General features: G+C 37.3%; 1 non-coding gene across 1 annotated transcript; it reads left to right on the top strand.

Annotated features, from left to right (window-relative positions):
* Positions 1–1214: 1214 nt before the first annotated feature.
* LOC116509820 lies at positions 1215–1321 on the top strand. The gene has a single exon (XR_004255543.1). It is a non-coding gene; the product is annotated as a U6 spliceosomal RNA (small nuclear RNA).
* The last annotated feature ends 5647 nt before the right edge of the window (positions 1322–6968 follow it).

The raw sequence follows: 6968 nt of genomic DNA, 5'->3' as shown, positions 1-6968 counted from the left end.
TTAAGGATAATTCAAGAGTCTGTTTTAGACTTAAAGGCCAGGAGCAGAATGTTTATTTGTCCTGCCCTGTCCCTTTATTTTTCCACTATTCCATCCTAGGTCAATGTAATTTTCTTTCTCTCCATTGAAATCAGTAGCCAGCAAACAGAGCACAAGAAGAAACCCAAAATATTAAAACCATTCCAAGATTGATATTTTAATAGATTAAATTTAGTGTCATAAATAAATAAAAATAAATAAATATCTACATGTCCACTGTAGCAGTGGTGGGTTTCAATTTTTTTAGAACCTAGATTTGTGGAACCTCTTCTATAGAAGAGGTTAGAACTGGCAGGAATCCACCTGTGCACTCTAGTCATTACTGTTATCCACGCACCCTTCACATCCTACTTACCAATCAAAGCATTGCAAATATTTTTCTTCTTTAACAGCTTTTGATTAGGGGAGAATCAAGTAAAAAATAAATTGGAAGATTTTATTTGATTATGTACCATCAGATCAGAATCTACTAGAAGCGACCAGACAGATAATGTTTTTTTCCCCAAGAAAATTGAAAGAAATAGTCAAGATATATAATGGTGATCAACCGAAAGTGTCATTATCTTGTTTAATTTCTTGTAAAATTCTTGTATAATGCTTCAAAGCTTCACCTAAAAGTGCTACTAATGTTAATTGAAAGGATTGCATGAAAATTTCAATTCCCTGTTTAAAGGCTCCCTGTTCACTGATCATTATATAATTTAGGAAATTAGACAGCTAATGTAAAATGGTTAGTAGAGAGATGAACATCATGCAAATAACAGATTTTCTTTTGCATTATTAATTTAACAAGTCCTTTGAAGGGGTAGATCATATCTTTGCAATGAACAAGAAGCAACTGTATAAGAACTGTGAAGAAGCTAAGAGTCAGAATAATGAAGAGTTAAAGAGAAGAATGCATATGGTTCTCAAAGCTGTATAATATGTGCAGTGAATCTAAGAAAGAAAGCTTTCAAAGAAATGACAGCTGAAATACAAATTGGAAGATGAAAGAATTATAAATTGAGATAAGCAGACAACATTATTTTGTTAACAGAAAGTAAAGAATTAGGAGACCTCATTATAAAAGTAAAAAATAGAAAATGAAAAATTAGGATTGAAGATAAAAAAAGAAGAAAAGTATAATATTGACATAAGTGCTTAGTAAATCCATAGCTGATAGTCAAGAAATGAAGGTGCTTGCTTCGGCAGCACATATACTAAAATTGGAACGATACAGAGAAGATTAGCATGATCCCTGTGCAAGGATTACATGCAAATTCGTGAAGCGTTCCATATTTTTCCCTCAGTTATTTTTGTTAGGCATAATTACTGATTGTACAGTTGTAGAGACTAATCTGATATTGCATTTAATAACTGCAGCTAGTTTGTTGGTGGTGCAATACTGGAAGAAGGAAGATTTGCCTACTATTCAAGAATGGGTATTGAAAGTAACAAACCTAGCCGAGATGGCCAAAATATCTGCATAAACCATGGGGATATTTCTTTAACAACATAGGTCAAAAAAGTTAAAGCAATATTTTTTCTCCAATAGTGATGACTGTGAAACCTAGGTACTGAGAAAAAGGGAAGGGGAATAAAAGCCCTTTGGAGTCCCACATATGCTTTTTCAAAAGGCAAAGAAAAACTTCTTTGTTTTTCCTTGAGGATGATTCTCTTCTCATCCAAGTAGTGTCTTCAAACTGGAGAATCTTCTTGGATGAGAAGTGAAACGTCTTCAAGGAAACACAAAGAAAGTCCAGTTACCTTTTGAAAAAGCACCTTTGGGACATGACCTAAATGACTAAGAATCTCCATAGACCAGGGCTGAAACTCAACAAGTTCTGACAGGTTCTGGAGAACCAGTAGTGGAAATTTTGAGTAGTTTGGAGAACTGGCAAATACCACCTCTGGCTGGCCCCAGAATGAAGTGGGAATGGAGATTTTGCAGTATCCTTTCCTTGCCATGCTCACCAAGCCACACCCACAGAACCGGTAGTAAAAAATTGAATTTCACCACTGCCATAGACATTTGCTCTTTGGAGATTATGAATGTGCAGGTGGTTATAAAGAATACCATGGATTACAATGTCCTGAATGAAATAAAGGGTCTTTTGAGGAGATGATTAGCAAATAGAAGCTCAAAAACTTTGGGCATGTGATACAAGTAGCCGATGACTACAAGAAATAACTATAGTTGACTCTTCAGGGAGCAGACTTCTGGTTTGAGGGGGCTTGCTGGTGGGAGCTGGTCGTTACAGCTCCAGAATCCTGGTCATGTTTATCTGTTGGATGAGCAATCCATCAGCCATCTGACAGCTTGTTTACCTTTTCTTCGGGCCAAGAAGATTAGGTGAGCTAATTGTGCCGGGCAACGTGTCGCAGATCGTCTCTGGGAGGGGGGGCGGCCAGCCGACGGCAGAATTGTCTCCATGCCAGGAATTCCTGCTGCGATTAGCAGCACAAAGCAAACTTCAAATCCTAAGAACAAAATTTGATTTACTGAATCCAAGACGAGCAGACCCTGTACATGTGAACTTTTAATTGTTTGTATTAATCCTTAGCTTCATTTTTTACAAGAATTCCCTCTGATATCTTACTTGCTAAAGAGACATTCAAAATGGTGCCGAGCAGTTTCGTAACACTGTTCGAGCTTTGAATTTCTACGGAGTTTAAAACTTCAAAGGGAAGGAGAGATTTAATACTAAATTAAACAGTAACAGCTGCACAATCGACCAGCACAACTTATTAATTGGTTGAAGAAGATTAAAACTTGGAATGGCTTCTAAGCAAAACCCTATTCAAAAGCCCCCCCCCAGGCTTCAAAAAGTTCACCTGCCCCTGGCACAAAACTACAGTCATTACTTCCTCCCCCCATAGGGGAGCCATTAACTAAAGAAATTTTTCAGAAGGAATTGGCTGAAGCATTTAAAAATCATGTAGTTACGATGGAAACAAAATTTAAGGAGGAGATATCTGTTGTGCATAAAGAACTGTCTGATAAACTTGAGACACGGGTTCAGAAGATCAGGGATGATATGTTGGGGGTTGTTAATTTGTTAACAGAATATGTCTCGGAAATTGAAGACAGATTAGAAGATCTTAATGATGCCAATACTAATTTGGTATCGAAAATCGACGTGGTACAACAAAAAGTCAGAAATGCTGAAAAAGAAATTATTATGTTACAGTATAGACAAATGGAACTTGCACTAATCATAAGAGGTTTGCGTGAAAACAATCAGGAGAATTTGAAACAGATTCTTTCAGAAGCTTTCGATAGTCTGATGGGAAGGCCAGGGGGAAATTTTGATTGGCAAATTGATAAGGTTTATCGTGCTAACTCCTGGTTGGCGAGACAGAAACAGCTTCCACAGGACATTGTGATTTACTTTACTACAAGAGACATGAGGAATATGATATTGCAAGAGTCCTATAAAACCAAGCTTCAAATTGGGGGTCAAGAAGTGACTGTTCTGAAAGATGCTAAGATCCAGGAAAGACTATGCCTTTTTAGTTGAAAAGCTTAAAAATCGTCAGCTACAGTTCAGATGGGAGGCACCAGTTGGGCTAACACTCATGTTTGAGGGGCAAAGATACCGTCTTAAATCAGTATGGAAAGCTCGAGATTTTTACCATAATATCTTGAAGGCCGGACATCCCGCCCCACCTGGACCTAGAGAAAGAGAACAAGAAGGACAAGATAGACAGCAAACTACACAATTATCAACAAGGATGGATCATCTTTCTCTCTCAGAAGTACAAGGAGTCAAGGAACCGTGTGATTACCAGATGAATGGGTCAACAATTTAAAAAACAACAATCAACTAATTACCAATGATTTGTTTTCTAGGGTGAAGAAGACAAAGATATGTGCCAGAGTTTTATCAGATCATAATCTAGTTTGGATGGAGTTGGGAGGGGTGACGCAAGCAAGAAGCTCTTGGAGGTTGAATGAAAACTTATTTAGATATGAGAAATATACTAATGAATGTAAAAAAATTGTTAGCAGAATACTTTGTTTTTAATACGAATAAGGGTACATCTATGGAAATTGTATGGAATGCAAGTAAAGCGTATATGAGAGGAGCTTTGATAAATCTAAATAGATTACATAGACGTAAACAAGGGGGAAAGTGAACAGAACTGGAAGATGAAATTAGGATTATGCAAAATGTTCTTTAAAAAAAAAGGGTAAAGTTTACTCCTTAGTTATCTTTGTTAGGTATAATTACTGATTGTACAGCTGTAGAGATTAATTTGATTTTGCACTTAATAACTGCAGTTAGATTGTTGGTGGCGCAATACTGGAAGAAGGAAGACTTGCCTACAATTCAAGAATGGACATTGAAAGTCACAAATTTAGCTGAGATGGCTAAAATATCTGCATATCTTAAGCACCACTCAAATGAGACATATAAACGAGACTGGAAAAAATGGATTGATTATATACAAAATAAATATGGGACTAAGAAATTCCAGATAGCTTATGATTAAGATCAGGAATGATATAAATTGTTTAAAGCTAGCCTAGCAAGGAGGAGCTAAGTTCAATGTAAGGATGTTACAAGGAGGAGCTAAGTTCAATGTAAAGATGTTATCAATTTTCTATTCTTTTTTCCAATATATTTTAGACTGTTTTTGTTAAAGATTTATACCATGTATGGGTTCCGGGAAGTCGGGGGAGGGAAGGCTGGGGGGGTTGGGGGGGAGGGGGGGAGGGAGGGATGTATATTAGGTTTGACAAGGGGTGTTAGATTTTAATGTAATATGATTCCACATGTATACTTTCTCTTATTTTTTCTTTAAAACTAGGATACGTTAAGTATATTGATATGGAAGCATAAATACCATTAACATAGATTGGAGTTTGCTCAGAAGCGGAAATACACCAATGAGAGGAAGAGTGGGAAACAGAAGGGAGAAGAAAGATGGGAAGAGAGGGATAGGAGAGAGGGTAAGGGGGGAAGATGAGGAGGATAAGGAGGAGTGGAATATAGAGAGAGGAGAAGGAGAAAGGAAGGGGAAGTAGAGTAGGAAAGGATGATGGAGGGAAGAAAGGAGGTAGGAAAGAGGTAGAAGAAAGAGGTGTATGGAGAGCAGAAGAGCTAATAATGGGTTTTTATCTTTTTGGGCGTTGATGACAAGAGGAACTGATGTAATTACTACTTAATACAATAGGATATTGACTATGTAATAGTATACATGTGATTGTATGTCATGAAAATGGAAAATAAAAAAGTATATTTAAAAAAAAAACTATAGTTGGCAAGATTAAGCAAAGTAGACAAAGGCAACAAATTAGATAGGTGACTGGAAAGTTCATTGAAATATCTGCAAATTGGCACTGGGAATGTGTTAAGATGGAGCACATTTGCAACACAATCACCAGCAGTCAGGTGCAATTTGATGGCACCTAACAAGGTAAAATGTATTTCAACCATTGATTCCAAACATTTGCTTCCCAAAATGGAATTTTTTGTTACTGGAAAATTGGCTGTGAGCATACACAAAAAGCATTCAAGATCCCAACTCAAGCCTTTTCTAGCCCACAAGTCACATTCTTTTAAGTTACATTAGGCTGCTCTACCTGCAGATATTCACCCATGAAGTCACATTGTTCTCCCTCTCTTCAAAGACTGAACATGTTCCTGCACACTGAAGAATTGTGCAGTCTTGAAAAGAAGCACAACAGTGTTTTTTAAGAAAGGGAATGCAGCTGCATTAGACAGTTGCCCTTGGTGTCACAAGAAGTCAGATGTTGCAAACATGTGCAGGAACATGTTTATACATGTTTATTCAGTTCTTAAATAAAAGCAAGTGTTGAGCTAACCTCCACATGTTGAATACTTTCTAAATATTTGTGTAGCCTCCCAGCCTCCAGCCACCCTCCCACCCCTGAATTAATCTTTTCCTGGATTTGCTCAAACTACTTCACTCTCATTCTAAGAGATTTATTCAACATTTGATCCCCAATCTACTTTGGCTGCTCTATTACCAGTAACTGCAGTTAGGGTTTTGTTTTTTTGCACAAAGAAGTTCTAGCATCATCAGCCATCTTTGTTGTATAGTGTTTCTTAAAAGGCTGGTGCTAAAAGGATTAGTTCAAATAAATGATTTTTCTTTATAAATGAGACTAAGGACGTGGGAATAACTCTCTGGCCCAAGCTTGCCAACAGAGCTTGGACAATCTAATTTGTCTTTCAACCTAATTTGAAGTGTCATTGACCAAAAAAGAAAAAAATCAGACTTCTGGCCAAAGGCAGAAGGCAGCCTGTTACATGAGAAGGAAAAGGGAACATAAAGAGGGAATCAGAATGAGAGGGGGAAAATCAGCATACAAGACAAAGGGGAGAATATTAGAAAGAGAGATAAAAGTTGTCTTCCTTGTATTTTGGATTGATTCCTACATGAATATGTATCTAAGTGTAGAGAAAAATCAGTGGTCCCTCTTTGTTCTCAGGTTAAATTTTGTGGCTTTTACTGATAGATGGGTTAATTTATTAACCTGGCCTTTGTTTTTCCCAACAAAAAAGACAAAATATCTCCCAAAACAAGATGGCATTTCTTCATTTATAGCTTCCTTGAATGAGATTTACTTGTCTTGATTTATTTTAGTTTTAGATCAGTGATTTTCCTCCCTCTCCTTAAAAATAGCGGCATGCCTCAGTCACAAAATAATCTGAAGATGTCTGCTGGAAGAAATGTCCATCTGGGTTCAGTTCCAAGTGGGGAAAACTGGAAACATGGAGGCTATTTGGAAAGATGGTTTATTGGTAGACAGGACCACATGGTTTGAGATCCTGGGCAATTTAGCACATGGGTGTGTGTCAGTGGTGGGTTTCAAAAAAATTTAGAACCTCTTCTGTAGGTGTGGCCTGATTTGTGGGAGTGGCTTGCTGGCCATGTGGCTGGGTGGGCTTGGCCAACTTGTAAAATATGGTGAAACT

The sequence above is a fragment of the Thamnophis elegans genome, chromosome 5, assembly GCF_009769535.1.
Source record: "Thamnophis elegans isolate rThaEle1 chromosome 5, rThaEle1.pri, whole genome shotgun sequence".
Taxonomy (NCBI): Eukaryota; Metazoa; Chordata; class Lepidosauria; order Squamata; family Colubridae; genus Thamnophis; species Thamnophis elegans.
This window is presented reverse-complemented; position numbering and strand designations above follow the sequence as displayed.